The 25,527-nt window shown below is 50.0% G+C and overlaps 1 protein-coding gene across 4 annotated transcripts in view; it reads right to left on the bottom strand.

The window, feature by feature from the left end:
• The window catches only part of Tio (zinc finger domain-containing protein tiptop), an 89,892-nt gene that overhangs the window by 61,833 nt on the left and 2,532 nt on the right, over nucleotides 1-25,527 (bottom strand). The window lies entirely within an intron of this gene.

Below are 25,527 nucleotides of genomic sequence, written 5' to 3'. Positions count from 1 at the left end.
GTGACACGAGCTTTTCTCTTCCGTGTGACTCGCCTGTTCGATGTCACGTACGAAAACTAAGCCGAACGATCGAGCGAATGATTCGCCAATCGACGAACGATAATCGAGTGGCTACGACGATATGGTTAAATCAAAATCTAGAGAAAGTTAAGTTGGTCGCAATTTACTTCTTAAAATAGCGAGAATATAGGAGACGGTATTAGAACTCTATCGATATCCGTTACAAATTGGACGTTGCATTCACATTTTTGATTTACTTTATTACGAACCTGTCACTCCATTCTTCGTATATTGTATAATGTAAAATGGTTGATCAATTATTTACAATTGTCTCTCTTAAAGGCGAACATACCTGCAAATTCTTATTCTTATTTTCTAATGTTTCTTATAGCAGATCATTTTCGAAATTGTTCGATAATCGATGTTCCGATAATCGAGAACCCGCCGCACTTATATCGGGAATGTTATATTCGAAACGTTAAATTTATACACCTTATAGTTAATTTTAATCCTTTCTTCCTGCGAAAAATAATATATAACTTTTGAAAATGGCGCAATAATTTTCTAAAAACCTGTCCATACGTTTCTATCTGCGTTCATATAAAACGTATTTTTCTCTTGTTAACGAAGATTCTTATCCCTTCAGCTTTCAGCTTCGAGGGTACCAAAGCGAAAAGGTTTAACATTCCATCCAACATCTTGTACGCCCTTTCGTCACCCCTGCTCCCGTGCATTACCGTTTCTTCCTCGAAACTACCGCCGTAGAAATTACACGTGGCGTGGCTCGATTTAGGTAAATCATCGACGCGACATCGACAAACCCCCGGATCGCTATGAAACGAGTCGTGTAAAGAAGAAAGAGGAGGAGGAGGAGGAGGAGGAGGACGAGGAAGAAGAAGAAGAAGAAGAAGAAGACAGGACTCTGTGATCGCGGTGCGGTCGCGTTTCTGTAGTCAGATATCGGGCGAACGAGCGAGCAAGAGAGCGAATGGAGCGGAGCGGGAGTGATTTATGCTAAGTCGCTGATGCTGGTGAAGCGGGGGCCCGCGTGTACGTTCTCGGGCAGCCATCTTGGGGTCCCTTCGTTTCTCCGAGGACTCGGATCGATTGACAGACCTGTGCCCGATTGCCGCTTAACGAACTCTCTTTTCCTCCGCGACGCTTCCCTCGTTTCTGTTTTTTGCGCCCTGATTTTTCTCTTCTCTTCCAAGTTCCAGTTTCTCGAATCGCCTGCCGTTAACTTGGGAATCGCATTGCAAGGCGTATTTCGTAAAATTGTCGTTGCAAAGAGAACGCCGTCCGCAAAGTAATCGCGCGTTACGCGTAACTGTAATTTCGATCAGTAAAACGGATCAAATTCCGCTAGGGTACGATGTTGATCGCTTAAGGCTACGGTTACGGTGGATACACGTTCCGACGAGTGAAACATCTGAAAAGGCAAGTGCACTCGTAGGAATCTATATGTTTGATTGCTTCGACGTATTCGCCGGAACAGCATCCACGAGCGAAACATTTGAAAACTCGAATGTATACAACTCGTAAGATATTTCTATATTTGACACGTGCCATATATTTGATCGGTGGGTCGTATTCGTTAAAACGGTAGTTCGTCAGAGCTGGAGTACACGCTGTCATCATATCCCGAGATACGATGCGATAGAAAGTAAAATTTGGCGATCGAGCGTAGAAGGTGGTAGAAGCTGTGGCTGAATTTTCTCGCAGGCCAAAAAGTTAGACCGAAAGTCTCGTATGTCCCCGGCATTCCATTCTTCTCGTCTAGCCGTGAAAACCGCGCCACCGTCCGTTCTGATTTCTATCCGTCAGCGTTGGTCAGATTTACGACGTCGCAGAGGGGCCCGTGTGCCCCTGTCGGAGGGCCCGGGGGTCCTCGTGCAACAATGAAACCACGCCATTTGTCACAGAGGCGCTTCCTCTGCTTCTAATAAACGTTCGTCCTACCGTCGTAGCATAGTCGTGCTGCAACGTGCAGCACGGATCGACCTTTTGCTTTTGCTCCGAGGATCGTGATCTCTCGAGCAACCACGTTCTTTCTCTTTCTCTCCTCCTCCCCTCTGCCCACCCCCTTTCACTCCTTTTCTATCGTCTCTCTTCGTTTCTCCCGTGCGACTCGCCTTTTCCTCCGTCTCTCCCTTCCATTTCACATTTCCTTTCTCCTTCCAGCTTCTCTCTTTTCCGCTCTCCACAGTTGCTGTCTGCGCGACGCGCTCTTTCTCGCTCCCTTTCATACATCGTAAGGCTGTTCGTCCACTCGCGGTTCCGAAAGAGACACCGAAACCAGGAGGAAGAAGGAGAGCTGGAAGCAGAGGTAAAGAGACACCGAGCACGATGGGATACACATCGTGCCCACGTTCGTACTTTCACATGCCGGCACAATGCACCGGACCATCGAGAGGAATTGTCATACAAATTGTCGCTTATTCAACGACGATGCTGAGGCGAGGATGTACGGCCTACGAGCTGGTAGCTCGAAAACAACGTCGTGCCGCCTTTCAGCCGAAGCCTACCGTTCCACGGAACCACGACGAATTCGATCGAACGCGACGAAAACGTAATAGATAGCTTGGCATTGGCATCGGGTCGACGAGAATTTTCTCGACGGAACGAACTTTGCCGTGAACGGTCTGTGAGAAAATGTTGACAATTCGCGAGGATGAGAACTACGGCGTAGTTGAGTTGAATATCGCCCGCGAGTTTGCTGGAGCCTGTTCGCGTCGCCAGCACGAGGGATGAAAGACGCGATCGCGGTAGCCTGCCTACCGTTGCTGGCTTCGTAAACTGAGGTCATCCATAGTTCCCAACCGCCAGATTCTTTTTTCTCCCCAAACGTCACCGCCGATATTTATGGCGAGCCATAGAAGCGAGGGGTTCGACTACTCTATGGGTCTCGCTACACGGTAACAGCCGAACCGGTGCCCCGACGTAATTCTGTCAGCGTCACGCTCTCGGGCCAGCTCGACCTCGAAACAGCCAACGAAGAAGCAAGAGAAGGAAGAAGCAAGAGAAACGAAAGCACTCGCAACTCGGAAGCGGGGGAGAGGGTAAGAGATAGGGATTAAAGTCACTGGGATCGTTTCCAACCGGAATATCTTCGTGGTAGGAAACGAAAATTCTTCGGAGCCATTCCGTACGTACGCCGATCCTCCGTGATCATCGGTCAAGGTTATTGAGCAGGTATCACTGCGTGCACCTTGCTGCTGAGTTATAGACGCGTATGTACCAGTTTACCCCCCGCTTTTCCTCGGTTTGTTCCGTGACCTTTTCTTGCGTGCGGCATTCTCATGGTGAGATACGTCGATACCTTGTTCTTCGACGTCTGAGATGGGAAAAGAACGTTGTTCGGCATACGCGTAGGACGACGTGCTTCGTGTTTCTTGCTTCGAGGAGGTCTCGACTAGTCTCGAGCAAGTCGAAAGATTTATGCGCCGCGCACTTTTAATAGGTATGAAAGCCGAGTTACACGTCGTGGGTGAGGAAACGTTTCACCTTACTCCTCGACGGGAAGGGAATCGCGATAACGGCGTCGGGTTCGATACGTTTTCGACAACGTCGACCAGACGTCGTCGCAAAGTCGTAACGATGTTCGCTCTTCCTTCGGCGAAAATCTACTTTGTTTGTTGGTTCGCGCGGACCGATGCGTGCGAGAAAAGTTTATCGACGCGTTAAGCATCGGGCACGGGCGAACAACGATGGCTAAACAATACGTAGCCGCGCCTTCTGCATCGAGATAAAATCACGATCGTGGATGATTGCGGTCGCCTGGCAGAATCCCGTACAGCTACGTTTTCGTATCGAATCGATTTCATAGAACTGCGATCAGGCTGGTTACACGATATTATAGAAAGGAAATCACGTGAGAAGGAACGCGCGAACGGATAGATGGATGGATAGATGGATAGAACGTGGAGACGGATGGACGGACGGATGGATGGATGGATGGATGGATGGATGGATGGATGGATGGATGGACGAGCGCGAAGGTGCGTACGGAACGATCAGGTTTGAGCAGCTGTCTGCAACCACGTCACTCAAGTTCACTGTGTCGGGTTCGTGGTGGAATGAATGCCTTTCATTATGAGTCTTATCTTCTGCCCGATCTCTCAACCCTTTCTGCCTCGTTCGTGCTCCACTCCTTTCTTCGTTTCCTCTCTTTCTCTCGGCCTCGCTCTCCGGTAGACTCGATAGAGCCGGCACTCGCGTTCCCGGAGGATACGACGAAGAAGCGGAAAGATCGCGTCGGACGAAAAGAGAAGGAAAACGTTATCGTCGACCAAAGCACAGCCCTCTTTATACCTGAGTACCGCGAGATTTATCGTGGGTAAACCTGCCGACTTTTTCTCTTTTCTCAACGGAGCATCGGCAGCGACGCACCGACCGGTCTCCAGGGTCGAGCAGAACGATAATTAGAAGGATATTTCGCGTCCCCGGCCGCTTCCACGCGTGATTCGATCGATCGACCCACCGACCAGTATCGAGGGAAAACCAGCCAACGACGTGTCGGAAGTCGATCGGCCCGCGCAACTTTTACGCTTCGAAAAGGAAACATCGATCTCGTGCGTTACGGCTATCCCGAAGAAAATCGTTTACACGAATACCTCGCAGCGATTAAATATATCGTACACACTGTAAACACGAAGATTCACGAATGAACGAGTAAATTTCGGTCTTGGAATACGCTTCGTTTGTTGGAACATGGCAAGTAAATACGTACAGTCTCTATAGTTGCAAGGCTAATGTCGTTCCGAAAAACGAAATTGATTCGTTTCAACGTTTATTTACACGTATAAATAAAACGTTTAAATAAAAATTAACGCATAGCAGGAAGAAACACGTTGTCGTACATGGGCAAGTTAAGACGAAGTGGCTACGATAAGAGACCTTTTGAAATAAGCCAGCTCATAGAAATATGCGACGTACTACATGTACAAACTCTGTTTCACGTACGATCGATTCGACCGTCAAGATCTAGCACGCGCTCGATTCGTGCGCAACAAAGATGTCTCGATCGTAACGTCGAGCAATCGGTGTCTCGCTGTAAGATTGATGGTTCGTCCAACGAAAGGCTAATTCTCGGTATGCGAACACGCGTGCATGCGTTATATATATATCCAGCGTAGAGGCTCGAACAGTGGCAAAGAAGGCTAATCGCGTATAACAACCGTACGCAGCTATGATCGATAAGCTTTTTAATAAGAAATTCGATCTTTTATTTGTTACGACGTTCGCGTCTCAGTTCAGTTACAACTTCTGGCAAAATGTTAGAAGGACGAATACGAATAAACGGAATTGGAATCCGGCGAAGCATAGCGATCGCCGAACCATATCGGTGTGCATCGTCAACACCTTTGATCTCGCGAAACAAACGTTTCTTGATCAGAATGCTTATTCTCTATCCCCGTGTCACAGTCACCTGTGTTATATCACCGACCAGCACGAGTTCATCTTCCGGAGACAACGCGAATCTCGTATTCCCCTTTCGAGCGTGTAAACGCCGCGATAGCTACGGCGGCGTGCACGCGGTGACAAGCCGGACAGTTTGACACTCGACTTCCTAACGATCGGCGCGGCCTGTCGGAGAAAAAGGAAGCTTTGAATGCCGATTCTGCGGACCGCTTGATCGACGCGTCGTCTCCCTGTCAGGACTGTCTCTTTCTCTCTTTCCATATCCTAGATTTTCTTCTACGAGCCGCGGCTTTGTACGCCGACCCATTCGAGCTTAACGTTTATTGTTTGCGCGCGCCCGTCTTTGTCCTCCTCGTCATTCACCGTGAGCGCGCTCGCGGGAGCGCGCCCGGTGCTTCGCGTCGCACTGTTAACGCGCCTTGTTTTATCAACGAAATTCACGCGACGCGATGCTTCACGCGACACCAGCCCTTCCGAAAACCCGGTCATTTCCTACTTCCAATCACTTCGTCGCCGATTTTCACCGATCTCGTCGAAACGAAACACGAGACTCGACGAGGGGAATCGAGCAAAATGGGTATGCGATGATTATCGCGTCGTTCGTTCGAGTTTTCGCGATGACGCGAATATAACCGTTCGCGGACTGCGACGAACCCAGAAAGCAATTGGTTTCGTCGTCTTCCTCGCGACTCCGTCACTTCGAACAATTGACTTTGATCCGTTCGTGCGCGCGTAACATTGAACGCAATTACGGTCAATTTACGATGCCTCTCGGTTTCCCTCCATCCCTCGCCCCGCTCCAGTAACCCGACCGTAGGTGGAACACGATACGCGATATCGGTCGCCGTGAAATCTTCTTCGAAAATGATTTTCTTTTTTTTTTTTTTTTTTTTGGAAAGAGCGACGAACGTGACAAGAGAAGTTTGTACGATTGGATGTTGGACAACGCGGCGAATACGTTCCACGTTACACGAAATCCGAAACGTAGGAATTAAATAAACAATTTCTTTTCGGTACAACCAAAAACGTGAAACGTGCATCTTATAAAAGCGTAAAAAGCGTTAGACGACAGTAGATACGTATGTACGAATACAAACGATTCGATCGATCTTTTTATTTCAAAGAGGCATACATTTGCATGCTACGAACGAGTCATACGAAAATGCTACTAATTATTAAAAAAGGGATGACAAGAAATTTAACATATTTGGACGCAATTAATCGATATGTAAATATTATGGCAAATAAGATTACCTATCGATACGTTTTTTAACCGCTGTATCTCCCGCGTTATAGCTTCCACTGTATTATTTTTGTTTGTTTAAGGTAACGATATGTTTGCGCATCTGCGATACTTATCGTCGCACGCGTATATACGAAGTCTCGTATATCGTTATAGAAAACTAGTAACAATTTTTTGCTCGCGTTCTACGTGTATCTCGTTATACGGGTCCTCTTATATAGGTTACGTTTGTCTTTCAGAACGATAGAGTAAACCAAAGTCCCGAAGGGAATTGGGCAACTTTCCCGAAAGATGGTAGGTCTCGACGATCATAGGACTCCGTTTCCCTTTTCGTGATCGCTCACCGTTACAGTCCGCGAATTCGAGTAGATGCGACTCTTACGTATGATATTACGTTCTATTAGGGTGGATGTAACTACCGAATGAAACGCGACAGCGTATGATAAAAGCGAAGGGATGTCCTGTATGACAAGGGCAAAGCTATTCAATCGACGACGAAATTGCCATTTTTGGACTTTTTCCCGTTCGACTAGTCTCTCGCTCGTAAAATCTTGTGGAACTCGCGAAACCCGTCTAACTTCTGTCTTTCGTTTCATACATTTTTTAATTGTTTCAGGCGTCTTTCGTATCGCGACGATATATATCGATATACCAGGAATCATCGTAGAAATATTTTTAGCCATTCAAGAAGGCACAGTAATTTTCTCGGAGAAACGAGAGAACGATCGAGTTTCCGGAAAAGCAAAAAGATTCGATACGTTTGAGTCCTTCGTTGAACGAAATATTCGTCTTATTATACGATTACAGAGACTTAAAGCCGCCTGACTCGATATAATTTAATTCGATTTAATCGGATCGAGTCCCTAATAACTTGTTTCGACGCCCACTCGAAGAACATCTCGAACCAACGAACAATACAATTACCCACTTCTCAATTATCTCGTTGTTTCTTCGCTTTGTTTAGCGAAAGGTGCGTACTGAATCAGCGGTGGCGAAAAATCGTGCACGTTTGCTTCGCATTGGTTGGCTCTTCTTGTTAGGGAAGAATCGGTGGCGCGGAAGATTTCGTAATCGCGAGAACGAAGGGACGAAGGGGCGCAAACGAAAGAACGTAAAGGAAGTGGGGATAGATGCGAAGGAGACGGTTTTACGTTCTTTCGGGAGCGTCGGATAGGGTGGTCGGAAGGGGTGGTTCCTACCGAAGGAAAATTTCGACTATAAATAGCAGTGTATTCTAAACGAGGTACAGAGAGCGCATTGGATCTAAATTATGAATTTCATCAGCGGCAGTCTGCCGTTTCATTCCGCGTTTTAGCCTCCTACTCGGGCTGCCCCTACCCTACCAAAACACTCTTCTCACCCCCTCGCACTCGCGCGCGTTCCCTTTTCGCCGTCCTCTTTCCCACCGTATCCCCTCGGTACTTTCGTGTCTCTTCTTGGTCGTCCGCGTTCGCTTTAGCCTTCGCGAGGTTTCCACGGATAGCCGCGCTCGTCCCTCGACACCCTCCTCCGCACCCCCGAGCGACCCATTTTACCGGTAGCGCGAGAGATGAAAAGTTCTGGCGAAGACATAAAAATGCGGCGCTGCATTTCCCTTTTAAAATAACGCCCTTTGCTCCTTTTTCAGTTTATTATTATCAAGTTGTGCAGGCGGTACGCGTTCGCCGTGGCCTTTCACCGTCTCGCTCTTTCGCGCCGTCGACTTTCCTTCTACCCCGGGACACTCGGGGCCGACCGTATCTTTGTCCATAACGCGCCAACCTCGCACCCTCCCGTGTCTCGTCTCGCAACCGCTCGCGCAACTCTATTCGTAACTTCGCGTTTCGGAACTTGCCGTTATGAGAACGAACGTCCGATGTTTAGAGGAGTACGCGGCCACCGTACGCGCGCTTCTTCGACTTTTCACCGCGAAAACGGTCGATCCGCGTTGTACCTGGATCACTGTTCCGCTGCGCGGTCGCTGGTTTCGCGCGATCGTCGCGCGATCGATCACGCGCCTGCGCAGCGATCCAACGATTAACGGAGGAAAAGATAAAAGTAGAAGGGGACAAAGGACGAATTTGGTTTCGTCAGCGTGGCGACCTTGAACACGATGACGAGTCCGTGACGCGAGAAAGCGCGTTCCGTTCGGTACCTCGGCTCTGCTCCGCGCGGCTAGCCTATTTATAGGCGGCCCGGCAAAAACACGAACGATGACGGCGGGGCGCGAAGTGCCTTCTCTGAACCACACGACTGAGTGACTGGAGAATCGGAGTCGGTGGAAGAGGAGGAAGAAGGAAGAACGAAAGAAGGGGCGAAGAACGGGGCAAAGAGGAACGAGGTGCTGGTAGCAAGATGATGCGAGAAGCGCAAACCTCGAGGAGACGAGTGGCGGAAGACGGGACGAGACAAGATGAGACGAGACAGCAGGAGAAGAGAGACGGGCGAAAGAGGGAGCGAGTCTGATCGGGAGCAACGTATGCGAAAGGAGGAGAGAACCGTCGATCAAACGTCGCGAACGTCCGAAGCGTCTGTCTGGAACGAAGACGTCTCCATCAGCCGTCAGATCGAGCCACACGTTCCTCGCTCCCCTCATTTTTATTACAGCATCAGGGCCGTACCTACTCCGACAAGCTCGTCGCGGTCCGACACAGACCAACGACGTTCGTCTCCCGGAACGAAGCTGTCGATTCTCGAGTCGCGCGCCTTTTTTAAACGAACGCCAGCGAGACTCGTCATCGTCACGCTGTGTGAAAAGTTTCGCGGGTATCGCCAGAAGAGAAACACCGCGTCTCGGCTGGGATAATTCATGCGTTTCTAAAATACTTATAAAGATACGTATATATATATGTATACGTGTAGTATAGAACCTCTTTTATTCAGACTTGATTTAGATTTAGAGAAAGAAAATGTTCGTACGTCCGCTTCGGACGTACCAACTACGACTCAGCGTAACTTTGATCGTACGAACGTGTGCTTTTATTACGATTAACCGGTCGTTTATATTGTCGCGATCTTGGACGATAATCGTTGTTGCTGATTCGTAGGCAAGTGGAAAGACCGGAGTCGGTTGGTTGTACAGGGAGGTTCGAGGCGCGTTTAGCGAGATTTGGCGAGAATCGGCGAGAGTTGGCGAGAGTTGGCGAGCAAGCGAACCGATAAAACGAGGAGATACGCGGCTGATACGGGAGCGACACGGTTCGTCCCAAAGTGTTGCGGCTAGTTGCGACGCGGTTCAACGTATGATTATCCGTTCCCCTGGGGACCGAGTCGACGGAAGAGAAACTACGCGGAGATGATGGTGCGCGCGAAGGGGATCGGAGGAAGAGGAGAAAAGAGAGGAGAAGAGAGAGAAACGTGGTAGGAGCAGGAGGTGTAGGATGCAGGGACGGTTATTAGTTGCCACGCCGTTGTCGTTTTATCTTCGTGCCCAATTAGCAAATATCATTCCGTAATGCAACGTGACGGGGCCTCCTCTGAAAAGAGTGCAGCTGCATCGGCATTAAAAAAAGGGTAGAAGAAAGCGACGCTCGAGGGTTGCGGGTAGAGACAGAAGCGGGGGAAAGGGAGCGTAAAAGAGGAAACGACAAAGATAGCGGGTTCGTTCGAGTTTTTTATTGACATTTTAAAAGGTGGCCGAATAATACCAGCCGACATACGTAATAATTATTGCCTTGCTCACTTGCCTCGCTACCGATCTGTAGGTAATAGGTGGAACGATTCTCGCGACCGGAGCACCACGAGAAAACGGCATCGATCGACGATTTTAAGCCATCCACGGACTTGCCCTGCCCCTTCCGGAACTTTACACCGAACGTTTCTCCACGCTTGTCCGCATTATAAATTGTATAAGTAACGGTCGATTAATTACCAACACCGATGCGCCGAAACTCGTCCAAGATTCGATCGTTACGCGAGTCCCTCGGACGTCCCACGCGTTCTCTCCGAGAGATCGTTTCTTCGTTTCTCCTCGTCCCTTGCACGATCGTCCTCCTTCAATTCGAATCCCCGTTTAAAATCATCCTTGACGAAACTCGAGGAGCACCAACGGCGATTTTTTTTTTTTTTTTTTTTTTTACAGGACCAACTAAGCGAAAGAGCGAAGGTGGAAAGAGAGAAAAATGGAGGAAAGCGAGCATTCGTTCGGTCGGCCAAATGAAACCGGCAGCGTGACTTAGAAGTCGTAACAGATCGATGACGATGACACCGGGCAGACGAGGAAGGCAAACGAGAGGCAAGGATATGGCCGAAGAAACGACTGGTTGGCAGTGCACGGTGGTCAGTCAGGTCGATGTCAGCCCGCTAATTGGCAGCCGTGTCGCATAAAGGTAGCTCGAAGCCGGTTTGTGTAGCTGGCTGCTCGTCGCGTAATTCGTAAGCGGTTCTTGCCCCTTCTTTCGTGAATACGCTCCCACCCAAGCCTATCCTCCCTTCGTTCACCTTTCCCTCCTCCTTCGTTTCGCTTCGTCTCGTCTCGGGCTACTTGCCATCTACCCAAATATCTCTCTGACCGTTCGAAATGCGCTCGCGCTTTCGTTCTACACCACTGCGTCCCGACGCACCCCGTACCCGTCCCTCTTGCGAACACCTTTCGGCTCTGCTTCCCTTTATGCGTTTACGCGTCGCGCGTGGGCGAGTTAAACGGAATGGACAGCCTGACAGAAAGAGCGTCGACGGCAATAGGAGACCGAGTGAGTGACTACGAGAGAGAGAAAGAGAAAGAGACAGAGACAGAGATGGAGGCGGAGACGAAGAGAGCGATAGAGAGAGAGTGAGAGGGTGAGAAGGGATAAGGGGAGGTAGAGAACCGCGAGGGAGAAAAGGTGGTAGTGCACCGAGCGAACCGCGTATCCTCTGTGTTACATACCTACACCTACATACTCGAGCTCGATCACCGTTAACTCTTGTAGAACAACCAAACACTCTGGGTGGTCCTGAACGCGTACCGCTCCCACTTGGCGTGTATTAGTGGCTCGGTATCGAATCCGGCGAAAGAAACGGTTCGCGTTCTCTAAAGCGAAAGTCGAGCTAAACTAACGCCAGTATATAGAAACTGGAAACATCTGTCGTCATCGTCGATGTATCTTTATCGTTGTCGTTTTCCTTGTCACCACGGCCGTCCTCGTGATCGCCGTCGGTGGTGAGCGAGATGAGCTGCGGAGAATAGCGGAGGGAAACTGGGAGAGTAGTAGGTGGAGGCGGCGGCTGCTATCTGCACCGCGGCTGACACCTGACGGATAGCCTGGCGTCGGCAACGCGGGATATTAATTTGGTAATTTATGAGGCCCGATTAGGCAGCGCTATCTGTCGAGCTAATGCGCGAACCGTTGGCAGGTCATCGCCAAAGGGCCTGTGCTTCGAGCCGCTAGAGGCCCTTCCACCGCAGGGATGTTTCGTATCTCGACTTCCGTTTCTCCGTAACATTTCCAATCTTTCGAACCGATTGCGACGCTCGGCTATTCTAGCCGTTCTTGTATCTCACCTTTCATCGAACGTTCCATCGATTTCTCTGGCGCGTCGTAACGAAGGAGGTGCGAACGGAAAACGCAACAATTGCCGCGTGTATATCTGCCGGTATATCCGTCCGCAGGATGCGAGTGGGGATAGAGGAAATGGAGAGATCGTTGCGAAGCTATAAAGCGGGTCTAGCATCGACCCCGATCGAGGTAGCAAAGCCGCGTTACTTCTGACACGTGATAGATGGACGTACAATGGAAGAACACGCGTGCCTGCGTGCGAGTTACCAGCTCGTAGCGTGTGGGTATCAACGTAGGTGGATGAGGATGAATGGCTCTCGTCAAACGGAAGGGACCGCCCGTCGTTTCGCGCCGTAATACGCGACCGCGTAAGAAGCACAGTAGGTCGGCTTATCGATGACCGGACGGCTACTTACCCACGAGAGAACAAGCCACTTACTGGGTTCAAAGTCTCGCGAGTTGTTTGTCACTCGACCCTCGACAACGTCTCGGCCAAAGACTTCAAGGTTACTTTCTGCGAGAAATTTCATTCGCCCCGTACTTTTTTCGCCAACGACGGTGTAACGCTTCGATCGATACGACGTTTCTTCTCTCCTACGGATATACGTAGAAGGTATATGCGTCGTTGAACGAGGCGGAACGTCAACGATAGGCGAGGACGCGCGAACGCTAATTACGAAATAACGATTGACGCGTGTCGTAAACCCGGCGAAGAGGCCGATTTCCTGGCGCAACGCACCAGCTTGCATTACCGACCAGAAAACCGACATCCTCGTCACTAAGCACTATAGTTATCCTCGACAAATTACGTGCTCGCTTCAACCTGGCGTCGCCCCGTCGTTATCGCGTCATCTTGGCAATTTATCGATAGCCGCGAGCCAACCGGCAGATCAAAGAACGCGGAACGGCGACTCGTTGCGTGTCGCGCAACGGGCCGCGAATTTTCCTACGGAAAATCCTACGGATAAAAAGAATAATCCGTAGACGATCGACGATAAAACGAAGTGGAACGATCGCGCTCGACTCTGATTGAAATTAGTGCTCGCGCGCGCCAACGAAGCGACGCTCGATTCGGTTTTGCGACCGATCCTTTAAACGGATCGCTTCGGTGGCGCTCGAAAAATCAGAAAGTTCCGCGTTCGAACGGCAAAGACAATAATCGTGTGTAAACGAAAAATAGAAAAACGAGGAAAAAAGGAGAGAAAACAACAGTGAAAAAAAGGAGAAAACGGGGAAAAAAAAAAAGGAAAATACTTTCAGCAGAGTGGTAGCGCGAACAATGGTAGCCACAAATCAACGGGATTATGCCACTATTTCACGCATGGCTATGGCCGGCTCGCATGATAAATCAAGCTGTCGTTGGGCCACAATAAACAATAACATTTGGACGGCCGGCTGGCGGGACGGCTGGTACGACTCTTCTTCACTTAACTCGGTCATTCGCTCGCTCCAGCGCACGCTCCGATCGCACGTGTTATTTCCTCGGCCTCGACGCTCCCGAACATACACCGGTTCTCGATAATAAATCGCTTCGGGAGGACATCGACGAGCGCGTGGGCATCTCGCCGGGCCCTGTCGTTCAACTTCTCGCTGCTCTTTCTTTTTCCCCATGCGCGATAACCACGTTATTAAATCTGTTCCGATAAAGAGATCCTGAACTCGACCAATTTCACCCATTACCGATTTCCTTACCGTTCGAACGAAACGTTTAAGAGTCTGAAAGTTCTTCTCTCGGCGTGCAACCCTTTGGAAAAACGTTTTCGATGCTACGCCAAGGCTGTACACGGTGGTATCTACCTGTTATTCCGTACGGATAGAAACGTCGAATCGAAGAATCTGTTCGTCCGAGTATCTACATGAAGCTCGCGGACCGGTCGTATATGGCGATCGACCGAGTGGTAGACCGTACCGACCGACTAATTATAGCCTCCTATTTATTTTATTTACGCGTATGCGCGCGAGCGCATTTCTACTCTCGCACACGCACACCGGGAACGGCGCAGCCATAAATCAAAATTCCATTTCAACGTTCTAACGAAGGATCAAATAAAACACTTTAATTGACGTTTTTACGGCGGCCGGCAGCCCAAGTCGAACTGCTGCCTACCCGCTCGACGGCTGACCCCGCTCTGACTCCTTCTTTCCCTCTCGAGAACGCGCGGAAGAACGTGTCGGTGCGGCGTCGTTGCACGAAGATACGCCGGTTTGTCGCGCACCACGAGTCTTTCTCGTTTTTCACCGATTTTTCTTCCCTTCTTCGGTTCTTCGTACCTTACATAAATTTCCCATTCTCCTCGCAGCGCAAAGACCTTTTTTCCCCTGTTCTTTTGTTCTTTCGGACACAGACGAGCAACGCAAAATTGTTTTAGATTTAACGTATAGAACGGATGATTGGCTCGGGCTATTTCAAATTCGACGGCCAACGAACGAACGAAGAAAACGAAGAGAAAGGAGTTGTTTGCCTGGATCGGGGAAAAGAGCAAGGAGAAGCCGAGAAGTGGAGGGAAATGAAAGACGAAGGAGGGGCAAGGATCGGTGATTATAGCGTCGCGGTTATTGTTAAGGGTGCGTCTAGCCGCGTTACTTCCCGCTCACAGTGATTATCGGTAATTTCACGGTTTTCGGAAGAACCAGCGTAAATATAGAGAATCCCCTTTGGCCACTTTAATATCGTTGCCCACCGATCAATAATAATAACGGAATACGCGGTTCTTGTCCCGGCCTCGATATACCCGATGTATTATAGTAATTTTGTACCATGATTTCTGTTCCTTCTCCCGCGCGTCTTGGACCGTTGCCCGCTTCGTACGTTACGAAAAATACGGTAAATTTTCGTGGTATCGGAGGAATCGCGGAACTCGCACCGATATTTTTATTCACTCTCGTTTCCCATTTAATTCTTCTCGTTTCGCCGGCCGGAGACATCCGGATGGTAAAAAGGAGAGTTAAGAGGCAAAGAACCGTCGTCGGTAGAAAGATCGCGTTAAATCGAAAACGCGAATCGAATAATTTGAAGGGTATCGTGGCGCCAAACGGACGGGTTTCACTTTGACGAGTACCCGACGAAGCCTGGAGGAATTCGCCAGGCAAACTCGAGACGAAACGAGTGACGAAAGGCCAAATGAAAAAGACCTCTTCCCTTCGACGCGGAGATAATGATACTCCACCTTCCACCCCTTTAGATATAAACACACACCCTCGTAGGTCCCTGCCTATCGTTCCTCCGCGTTGCTCTTCCTCTTTTGTCAGTTTTTTTTCGCCTCTCTCCCTCCCTCTCTCTCTCTCTCTCTCTCTCTCTCTCTCTCTCTCTCTTCCGTACCCTGTTCGATGCACGATTCTAGTTGTTTTGCGGTTTACGACGGTTCGCGTTACAACTGATTATTAGCCGCCCTTCCTACCCTCTGCCCCCCTTTCTTCCGTCTTCCTCCCTTTCCTCTCTCTTTCCTCTCCCCCGTCTCCTCTGCCCTGTCCATTATTATACGCGGCCATATACGGCCATTATGCCCAGGCCCCGATATACAACACAATCCGCCGTAATGCCGGCCATAAAATTAAATTAGGGTTATAACACGATTTTTCACAAAGGTTCTGTGGGCCGCGTCGAGAGAACCGCGCCGCGCCACGTTTTCAGCCGTTGTCGATCTCTTCTTGAACGTCTTCTCCTGGCTCCTCGGCAACTACCTGCCTCGATCGAAGGTTGATACCTGCCGATATAACCTGATCGGTCGATCACGTCGTTCGTGTTCGAAATCCACTTTCCAGTAAAGAGTAGAAACGTCGAAATATTACCCGCCGTAATTCAAAGTGTATCCTTTAGAGCGTAACGTGAAGCGTAGAAGAATTTAGAATAAGAAAATAATTATCTGGTCGTAGTCATAATTTGTTGCGTTTCTAGCATCTGACGAAAAAATTCCTGACCAAGGTTTCACGTTCGATTCAACTTTACTTTCACCGTTTCACGGAATAAATAATTTCTCATAATTACGTTAAGATGCGAAATTAATGGTATTTATCAAGTTTCTCTCGTCCTCGCACGGTAGAAGGATTAAGACGGTCTTTATTTAAAAAACGCTTCAAAATCCTTCGAAACAGGATCGATCGATTACTACGATTTCTCGTTGACGCTTTGCAACTTGGTTGCAACGTATCAACTTGCAAGCAAAGAATCGAATCGACCGATGATTAAACGTCCGTTTTCCAAAACGACAGTGTTTCAAAACTGTCTAACACGATTCTAAACGGATCTATTCGTTAGCATAGTTTCCTGATTTTGTTGATTTCAACGTTGGAACGTGTCCAAACATCGATGGTCTGCTTAAATTCATAAATAATAATTTGCAGACTGTCCGAAAGTCTGAACAGTTAGAGACGTTTATCTTCCGTCTCGTGCGCATTACGGATTCATAAGATGCAACGGTTTGCGATCGCGGGTCAACAGTGATCGTCGATGTATCGGTGTATCGATGAATCTATATACGAAATGCCGCGTATTAAGGTCAATCGGTAGAAATATCCGTCGCGGGACGAATCAGCGAGGAATCGAAAGCAGAATCGAACCGTTCGCCTGACATTCGGCGGAACTTTGCACGTTCGCGATTAACCGCTTCGACGTACGTAGCGAACGATCGGCAACGCGTACGAGAAAAAACCACGAAGAGCGCTATCCTTGGACGGTCGTCTAACGACAGGCTGGAAACGACGCCGGACGCACGACCGAACGAAACTAATTAATAACTCGAGCACCGTGCACAGGGATGATAGAATCGTTTCCAAGAACATTCGTGTTGTCTACCCCTTATGAAGAATTCAACGAACTCATGGATAGACGAGCGACCCTGGAGCTTCGAATAGAGAGATAGATAGATGAAGAGGGCGAGATAATAGACCTGTGGGAGAAGCGAGAAGGAAAGAGGCGAGTGGAAGGTGGTTTTTGGACGGAGAGAGACGTAGAGAAAAGGAGGGAGCGAGAGAGGCAAAGTTTCGGGAAGGAGAAGCCCGCGAAGAGAATTCGAGAGGCCACAAATCACAGAGCGCTGGTGTGAGGCGTTGGAAGTAGGGTTCGTCGGAAGGTGGAAGAGGGCCGGAGAGGTTGGAGGCAGCGATAACAGGGGGGTGGACGGGTGGACGGTTGGACGGGTGGTCGGGCGGTCGGGTAACGGGGTAGGGTGGCGTAACCGGGTTGGGAACGGGGGCGAAGTAAGAGGTGGAGGCAGAAGCAGCGGCAGAGGCAGAGGCAGAGTCAGAGTCAGAGTCAGAGGCAGAGGCAGAGGCATAGGTAGAGGCAGAGGAGGAGTGGCAGGCTACAGACGCGGGGCGCGACATGCTTTATGACGTCTGTTCATCACATCGCCCCAGTCTCATAAATTAGAAATCACCCCTTAGATAGCTGGCACCCATCTACGATGGCGTCAGTGCCGTATCGTGGGAGGCAGGGATCGCCTCCGACTCGTCCGACCCGCAAGAAGGCGGAGGAGTGAGACGGAGTACCGTAGAGAGGGAGGCAGAGAGCGGCCAGAGGGGCAGCACGGACGACGGCAATAATTTTCACCGTATGTCACCCCGATGGAAGAAAAAAAACTGGCCATGGCTCCGGAGGATCGCGCAAACTGTTCTCGTTGACCCTATCCCGTTCTTCTCCGCTCGCATTCTAAACGTACGTACGTAGCTAACTGGCTTTGACGCGTAAACGCGAACGAAAGATCCGTTTCGAAATCGTTTGAAAATCAACCGGCACTACGATAGAAACGAAGCAACGAAACTTTGGTCGATTAACGTGACGGGAAATCCGAACGACACGTCGCGTCACCGACATCCGACGTTCGTTGTATCGATCGGTCGTCCGATCGCGACAATCGACGCCGATTAAAATCGATGCGTAGCGTGCCGACCGATCAGCCTAGCCTTCTCCGGCAACCGTTTCCCTCCAACGTACACGCGCCCCTTCTAGTTTCTTTTCCCTCGTTGCTGGACCGCTGCAACGCGCGTTACGTTCACCTTTTTCCCCGGCGAAAAGAAGGACAAGAGCGGCAAACTGTCACCCGTGCGAAATATCTTATCTTCTTTCCTCTACTCGCTGCTATCTATTTCCTACGCTTTGCTATTCATTTTTCCTTTCTTTCGTAGATACTACTTCTCTGCCTGGCTTATCCCATCTGCGCTTTTTCGTTTTCAGGATTCTCGCCGGTTGATCGTGAATCACCGGGTCGTCAAACTTTCGAGCAACGCGTGGCAACGTAGAAGATTCGTCGCGTTAAAGCTGAGCGATCGATGTCATTCCGAAAGATCGAAAGGATGGCGCGCGGCAAAAATTCGTTTCGGGATTCTCGATATCGCGACGATTTAGCAAACGACGCGGACACGAACGGTGTTTCCAGGCGGAGTTGGGTGGAACCGGACGGGTGAAAACAAATCGGAATCTTCACGGTGCTAGCGAGCAGACGGATTCGTTGTCGAGAAAACTTTAATTGGTTCTCGAATCCGAACGATTAATTAATCTTCGATTGACTCTCGACTACTAATGATTCATTACGGAAGATCGTGGCCGATGCGGCAGAGAAGTACCCGACGCGAAGCAAAGAGGAAGAAGAGGAGACGGGTAATCATCGCGACTTTTAACGTTTGCAACAAGCTTGGGAGGAAACCCGGCTCGATAACGAAAGCTCGAGCAAGCAAGCGGCAGTTACATGGCAGTTATATTTTTCCAAATATTTCCTATGCTTTGTAACTGGAATTGGTTTCTGGATCTGAAACTCATTGGCGGGGTGGCAGGGTGGCGGTTCATCCGTGGAAGGAAGGAATGACAGACGGGAAAAGCAGAGCGGTGACAGGACGATGGTGGCCGTCATACACGGTCGGTTCGTTCGACGCGAGAGAATACTTGCGAAAAGCGAGGGTCGAGATACGGTGTCGCGAAGGGGTAGAGGATGTGGTGCAGCGGTAGCAGCAGTAGCGCTAGTACCAGTAGCATGAGAAGGAGAAGGAGGTGATGGAGGAACCGAAGAAAGGGTAGGAGATGGTGGAAGAGTTGGCATCGGTGGTAGTAGCGAGAAACGAGTGGCGATGGTAGTGGTTGACGAAGAGGACGGTGGCGTTCACCAATACCTAGAACCGTATCGTTTATGTGAACGATACAGAGGGGTGAGCGAGTTTGGAGTGCGGATTCGACGGTGAGGCGAGGCTGTCCATCTCGCGGCACGTCGCGGTAGAATGGAGTCGTGGAGTAGGTCGAGGGGTGGGTGGATGGTCGAAGGTGGAGGAGGCAAAGAGGAGGAGGTGGTAAAATGAGGGTGGTTGGAGGTGGGTGTTTGAATGGGGAGGGTGGTAGCTGTCGCTCGCCCGGGCAGCAGACGTCTTCTGACCCGGCCGGTGGCTCAACTCGACTCAACTAGACTCTGCTTGCTGGCAGGAGGCAGCAGCCGGAGAAGGAGGAGGAGAAGGTGGCGGAGGAGGAAGAGGTGCGGGGGTCAGGGGAAAAGGAAGGTTCGCGGAGGAGACGCGAGCAGGGATAGAGAGTAGGGTGGGTAGGTGATGGCGATGGTGAGGGGCGCGGATGGTAGGTGCATTGCTTTTCACAGGAGAAGGTGGAGGAAGTTGGGGTCGTAAGGGTGGCAAGCGTATCGATCCGGACGGAGCTTGGCTGACGGCTGACGAGGCCGTCACGCGAGACGAGTCGAGTCGAGACGAGACGAGACGAGACGAGACGAGACGAGACGAGACGAGACGAGACGAGACGAGACGAGACGAGACGAGACGAGACGAGACGAGACGATACGGCTGGACGGAACGAACGGACAGACGAACGGACGAACATACGGACGGACGAACGGAGAAGACCCCACTCCGATCTTCCCTTCTACCCCGGAGACTCGTGGAGAGTCACGGCGTCGGGGTGGATGAAGCGGCGAACAGTGGTAGTAGACTTGCCATAGAGAAGGAGAGAGAGAGATACAGAGAGAGAGAGAGAGATAGAGAGGACGTAGGGAAGATCGCAACAAGCAGAAGACGAAGGACGGAGGACCGAGAGCCGAGAACCGAGGACCAAGGACCGAGGACCGAGGGGCCACGAGGGAAACTCGAGAGATACTGCTTACTTCCCCTTCGGGGCCTTCTCGTTGCGAAACAGTACCTAGATTGTACGTGCATGGCCGAATAGCTTGGCTACTGTACCGCGATACCACCGTACTTCCCTTCCTACCATCCTACTTTTCCCGCGTCTGTATATTCTTACACGTACAGGCATGCCAGTGTGCGTGCATGGCTCCGTCGTCTCGTCTTTCGAACACGGTTATGCATGCGTGTGCGTTTACGAGTTTTGGCTCGGTATTCCGCGATCGCTATTTTCCAGCGGGATCTTTCCACTCTTCCAATCTTCCTTCGTAGACGTCTGAACAAATTCCTGTCTCGCGAGTAGAACTCTCGGTACTTGAACGTACTTTTACGACCACGATTATTCTTCCCGATGAGAGCCGCGTTTCGCGTAACATCGATCTCTCTATCGACGATCTCGATCGTATCGTTCAAACGGATTAAAAGCAAAACGAAATATACAAACGGAACGAGTACCAACGTTCGCCGAATGAAACATCGACGAACGTGTTTGAACCGAATTTCAAGAGATGTCCGTTCTATGGAAAGACGAGCGAAAGAAATGGAAGATGCGTGTCGGTAGTTTTACTCGACGGCGGCCAACCACGGACCGACTTTTGTTTCATCGAGGCACAGGCCACTTTCTCTCCGCACCCTCGAGCCAACCCAGTTTCGCCCCTTTACCTACTCACCCCGATCTCCGACGAGCGTCTCCGCGAGTCTCTTTTCGCGCGTTACGATCGTCTCGAGCAACGCAACGCGGCGATTTAGTTATCCGTGGGGGAAAACGAGCACGGCACAGGTAGCCCGAGGGAGGCCGCAAAGGGAAAGAAAAGTCAGGGGCGGCAGGAGCGTGCGGTGTGTGCTCGAGAGGAACGAGCAGACAGGAGAAGGAGAAACGAGAGGTCAAACGCACTGCCGCCTCCGCCTGGTGGTTGGTTCGCGAGCATTGCCGCAAAGCGAACGTTGTCGCAAAGGCAAAACACTCTCGCCGCGTGCAAAGGCCAAACACCGAAAGTCACTTAAGCGTGCCGGCACGTTCGACGCCAAGCGCTGCAGCGGTAGTTCGTTTTCGAGTGGCACGCCGTGTCGTCGCTACGAGGACACGCCGTTGCGTTCTCCGTTGCCCGATCAACGCCCAAGTGGTAAAGAGAATCGGAAAAGGAATTCGTAAGAATACCGCTTCTGCCAACACTCTGATAGTTCAACGGCAACGTCCAACGAGAGAACTTTCTGTATAATCTTTTTTCTCTCCCTCCTCCCTCCCACCACCCTCCTCTCTCTCTCGTCTTCTCCTTTGCGTCGACGAGACGAAAGAAATTAATAATTCGTCCGATCCTCGTCGTTGTTGAATGAACTGGAGTCGGCCTGTTGTTCGTCTTTGTAAGAATGACTGCAAGAGTATCGCGAATTTATTCGAGAGTATGAACCGGCGATATATAACTCACTCGGGTGTTTGTCAGGCAAACGGAGAGGAGCAACAAATCCCCTGGTAAACATAAAACAACGGTACTGCATCGAGTCGGTACGGATACGCTTTGATGTGCTTCCACCACCCGCGAGCGTCTCTACCAGCTCCTTTATGGCAGCCATCGGGCATCTGTCGTACCGCCGTCTTTTTCTCCGGCTAATTTATTAGCACCGCTTAGAGAATGGCGCGGAGAAAGATCCGGCTGCAGGCGCTAGTCCCGAGCAGCGACTCGTCGCTGCGTCTCTCGGTATAAATCGGGAGACGGATCAGTCGGATACAGCGACGCCGGTTTTACGAGCATCGAAAATAGGGTGAGAGGACGCGAAACCGGGCGCGCGCGTTCCCGTTCGAGCTTAACGCGATGAAAACTCTCTTCGCGTTAAATGATTCATTCCGAATGAGAATATCGACGATGGCTACGCTGTCGTCGACTCCAATCTCGCGTTAAGAGAACGCGATCGAACTTCTGCTCTTCCGTTCCTGCGTCACACGTTACGCCGATTATATTCGAATAAGTCAGCTGTACGTTTTACGAAGACAAATCGTAGGAAAGCGTGGCAAGTAGTGCAAGTGTTCTACGTTTCGTAGAGGCTAAACTTTCGCGCTACGCTAAACTCTAAACGCGCAATTCCGAACGTAAGTGCGATATACGTACGTAGTAGGTCGTACGTCGACCGCGCCCCTCGAAACGAGTCGCTCGAAATGCATCGAAACATCGTAAGAGATTAAACGACAGGCGTGCCTAATAAAAATATCTGTTTTCACGAGAGACAGGACTTTATTCCACGAAGGAAACTGTCGTTCGTTCTGTTCGTTCGCTGTTCGTATACCGGTAAACGCACACGTTGTACGAGAAATATGTTTGCCGCGAAAAGCCGACAACGAAGCGAGAACGGTCAAAAGTTCTTTCGCGTGATCTCATTTGTCCAGATATATATCGTTTTTTGGCATATTTGCTCGTCGATGCGATATCGCGAGTGAATCACGATCGCCGGAAATAACGAAAGCAGATTAGAAAGCTGGTTTGCATACGCTCCACGCGGAAACCCCGAACTCCAGTCTTTCATGCATGGCTAATTCGTTAGGCATCGAGAACGATCGCGCATTTGTCGTCGATGTATCGACGACGCGTATCGGTCAATTACTTGGAAACGAACCGACGTTCTTGGCCGCGAACTTTCCCATCATCGATCCATACAGGCCAATTCCCATGCTTCTTCCGGATGTGTTTCGAAGGACGGACGATAAAACGTCGGAGGGTTTTCCGTGTTTAGTCGCGCAACTTATGCGGGTGCCTCGTTTCCGCGTCGACCCAAGCCTGAGGCGAGCAAAGGACACAGCCATGCTTTTTCCACAGGATTGAAGGATTTATGGCAACGGAGGAGTGAGGCTCGGAGACCGAAAAATGCGTCGGCATTGTTTGAGGTGAAAGTTTTGCGCAATAGGCGTTGTTCGCCACGGGTCACCAAGGGTTTTTACTACGATAGACAGGGAAATTTCTTCTTGTGAGAGGAAGCAGGTATATAGCAGGAGTGGGCAACGCATGTTCTTCCAAGACGTTAGAAACGATCGTAAATTTTTTTGCGCCACGTTTCGCAAGCCTCCCGCAGGTATACGCGTCATCTTCTTTTTGTCTAGCTGAGGTTTTCGTTTTTAAACGAAACAATCGACGACCTAGAAACACACAATTTTCGAATGTCAGCGATTCGCTCGATTATCCCTCTCTCCGTACGTTGAATGGAAAAAAAGTCGCCTATTATCAAACGACAAACAGCCGTTTCTAAATATAATCGAAACGGGAGAAGTTTGGCTTTGAATACACGAGGTCCGTCTGTCGTCGAATCGATCATTTTCATTCGGTTGCGCGGAATCTCGCGACGAGTCTCGTGGCGTTTCGGATGAAACCATATAGTACCGCGCGCTGGCTTTATAATTCCGGACCGCCGAAAATATCTGGTAGCGAAGACGGACGACGGCCGTTAGGATGCGCGTGCGCCAACTTAAAGCACTCTTCCTGCTTTATGAATGGAGCCGTGGATCACGAGTCGTGGAGAAACGCACGGAACGGTAGCCAACTCGATCGTGTCCTCTGAAGCTATTCGAGCGACGCTTTATAATTAGCGCGCCGCTATCGAGCCTTCTCTTCTCCGAAGATTCGTTCGATCCCCTCTCTCCCATCGACGACGTTACTCGTCGTCGGACGAATATTAAGAAGGCCACGACGTTATCGGCGATTCTCAGGGTGAACGATCGCGTGGCGAGCAACTACGCTTTCGGCTTTAAAACGCATCGTCGCTTCTTTCCTGCCGTTCGCACGATGTAACGCGACTCGATCGAAAGCGCCGCTCCAGATCGAATTACCCACGAGTTTACTTTTTCGGACATTAAGAAGAGAAGATGCCTTGAAACTGCACCTGTTGCGCCAGCTACGAATTTTCTGATAAATAGCCAACGCGTTAGACTAACGCGATCTTGAATCACCCGTCGTTCCTCCAGTCGAAAAGAGCGGCAATAAATAATGCGAGCTTTCCACAACCGATTACTTTAAACGATCCGCTTATCGTTCGATCGAAGCTTACGCGAGCGCAAAAATTTGACTACGAGTCTGCTTGCCAATCTCCATTCCCTTCCCGGTTTCGACTTTTCCACTTTTTACGACGATCGTCCACGTAACCGATATCGTTTCGTCCGCCTATAATTTTACCAAAAATTTTACCCGCGCCACGAGAACGAGATCCAGCGGCAATCTTTTCGCGATAATATACTGCTAATTAACTTCCTCGGAGTAGCGATCGCATGCTTGATGGCCGACTCGATAGACGAGAGATCGATTCCTACGGATCGACGTGTTTCTCGGGTCCTTTCACCGAGACATCGTAAATTAAACGGAGAAATTAGCTCAAGCTACGCCGCACGACTCCAATGCGACGATATATTTTGTCGTTTCTTAATCTATTCGCGCGCCTACTTTCGCTGACGGCTTCATCGTAATCCGTGTTTCGTTTATATTTGCCTTTTGTTTCGTATTTTCAGATTTGTCTACGCAGTTGTTGGAAAATAGAAAAGAGAGAGAGAGAGAGAGAGAAAGAAAGAAAAAATACGATAGATCTCGTGACTCTATACTTTTACCCATCAAAACTTATATGGAAGCGGAGCGAAACAGCGAGAGAATGGAAATTCGACGACTAAGATTCATCGAATTTCGATGAACCGATGCGCGATGAACAGATCCGCGTACGTTCGACGAAGAAGAGACGCGGTGCGTGGCGGAGAATTCGGAGAAAAAACGTCATCGAAAGGTGAATTCGCTCGGAAGCCCTGGCACCGCGGAAGCTGGCGAAAAACTGTGGCGTTTACGGCGCCGAAACTCCGTAGACTGCCGTGGATTTATGTACGCGGCGTGTATCCGCGCGCGCGCACAACGAGATTTATCGGCGCTTGGCCGAGTTTCGGTAGGGCAAGTTGAGTGAATTGTAAATGTTTCCGGCAGAACTTCACCAAGATGGCGTCCTCCACCAGGGGCGAGTTTGTTTACGCCTCATGGCTCCCCACGTGGGAAAAGCAGCATGGCGCGCGTCGAGCATTCAAACCCACGAATCCACTAGCCGTTTGACGGCTGTTTTTCTACCAGCGCCCACGAAATTTCGTCGGCTCTGCTTTCATTTTATAGCGAGATTTTTTTTTTCTTCTTTGTCACACACACACACACACACACACTGTACCGTGTCTTTGTTTGTTTCAGAAAAACATTCTCAAACTTTATGAATTAATCGTCCGTTAGAATCTTCTCGTATACGTATACCATACATAAATGTCACGTAAAGAACGGTAATTTATAAAGGAGGATTATT

Source organism: Bombus fervidus, chromosome 10 (genome assembly GCF_041682495.2).
Source record: "Bombus fervidus isolate BK054 chromosome 10, iyBomFerv1, whole genome shotgun sequence".
In the NCBI taxonomy this organism is placed as follows: Eukaryota; Metazoa; Arthropoda; class Insecta; order Hymenoptera; family Apidae; genus Bombus; species Bombus fervidus.
Note: the sequence above shows the minus strand (reverse complement) of the source record. Positions and strands in the feature narration are given on the sequence as shown.